The sequence below is a fragment of the Eptesicus fuscus genome, chromosome 6 (assembly GCF_027574615.1).
Source record: "Eptesicus fuscus isolate TK198812 chromosome 6, DD_ASM_mEF_20220401, whole genome shotgun sequence".
Classification (NCBI taxonomy): Eukaryota; Metazoa; Chordata; class Mammalia; order Chiroptera; family Vespertilionidae; genus Eptesicus; species Eptesicus fuscus.
The window spans coordinates 28,134,463-28,136,164 of NC_072478.1; the positions used below are offsets into that span (position 1 = coordinate 28,134,463).

The 1,702-nt window shown below is 51.8% G+C and overlaps 1 non-coding gene across 1 annotated transcript; it reads right to left on the minus strand.

The window, feature by feature from the left end:
- Positions 1-623: 623 nt before the first annotated feature.
- Positions 624-726, minus strand: LOC114234865 (U6 spliceosomal RNA). The gene has a single exon (XR_003621047.1). It is a non-coding gene; the product is annotated as a U6 spliceosomal RNA (small nuclear RNA).
- Between the last annotated feature and the right edge of the window lie 976 nt (positions 727-1,702).

Sequence of the window (1,702 nt, forward strand, 5' to 3'; positions counted from 1 at the left end):
GGGACTGGAGGCTGCAGCGGGAGGGGCCAGGCAAGGGCCAAGAGGATCGGCCAAGACCTGCCCCTGTGCCCACCGCAGCCTTGCAGCCCACAGTTTCTTTCAAGGTGCACGAATTCGTGCACTGGGCCCCTAGTACACTGATAAAAGCACACCAAACCACTTGCCAATTTACTGAACTATTCAACTTCTGCTCGTTTCCCCTCTTTTAGCACCTGGTCTGTTTGCTGTGCCTTTGTTCCCTTTTCTTTCCTGAATTGTGATTGGGGATACATGTTAGCACTGGGCCATCATCTTCCTTCTGCTCTGGGAGAGTGAACCATCCAGCAAATCCGTGGAGTGAGGGCTCCCTGTTGTCTGGTTTTGCCCTTATTACCTGCTCCTTTTTTTTTTTTTTTAAATATATTTTATTGACATTTTTACAGAGAGGAAGGGAGAGGGATAGAGAGTTAGAAACATCGATGAGAGAGAAACATCCATCAGCTGCCTCCTGTACACTCCCTACTGGGGATGTGCCTGCAACCAAGGTACATGCCCTTGACCGGAATCGAACCTGGGACCCTTGAGTCCGCAGGCTGACGCTCTATTCACTGAGCCAAACTGGTTAGGGCTCCTGCTCCTTTTTTTAAAATATGGGACGCTTCACGAATTTGCGTGTCACCCTTGCGCGTGGGCCATGCTAATCTTCTCTGTATCGTTCCAATTTTAGTATACTAGTATGTGCTGCCGAAGCGAGCACATTGCCTGCTTCTTAAGATGGTTTGGAGGCAGGAGCTGTGTGATCCTTGAATTCCATCCCTCCAGCTGTCAGGAGTCTACTCCTATGTTGGCTGAGGATTTGGCTGCAGTGTGTGTGAAGCTCTTCGGAAGGTGTTTATCTCAAAGCAAAGATCATGCCCAGCAGGGTGAGGGAGGGAGGCCCGACTCCCACAGCTGGCCTTCCCCCTACATTGCAGCGTGATCTCTGGCAGCATGGTAGCCTGCCCTGGCCTCCGTGTTCCTAGATGCAAAATCGTAGTAATTCCTCCTTTCCCTGTCTGAGACGCCATGAGGATTAAGTGGGAATTTGTAGAGGGGTTTTATAACCGTCAAGTGCTGCATACATGTTGATGGTACAGCCAATCCAATCAGAGTCTCAGTGCTGGACCAAGCTCAGAGAACATCAAAGCTGGCCTTCCTGAGGAGGTCAAGTCCTCCAAACGGCCATCAGCACAGAGAAAGACATGGGGTGGTAGGGGCAGGCGCATTGATCACATTCACTGATGCGAATGGTTCCTCAGGCTTGCAGGGATGTGAAACCCGATACGTGGGGATCAGCAGCCACTGTGCCCTGTCCCTTGATCAGGAGGGCGTTGGGCAAGCAGACCTCCTCCTCAGAAGGTGCAGTGGGGAGGCCAGGGGAGCCCTAATTTTAGGCCTTACATCACAGCTTGTGTTTTTTCACACACTACCTACGAGATGAGTCAGACAGTCCTGGGTTCAAACACAGCCTGATTGGGCTCCTGCTCTTGCCATAGACGCCATCTCTCTGTGTGCCAGTCTTACCTTCTCCCAGGGACTGCTTCTATTTGCCTCCTAGGGTGAAGGGGAGAGTGGAAGGAAAGGGTACATAGGGTCCAGCACAGACTGGGTGTCCCAAGCATGAGTCTTGTTAGATTTGTGGGGGGGTAGGGGGGCCTAGGCTATAGGACTTACCACACCACAC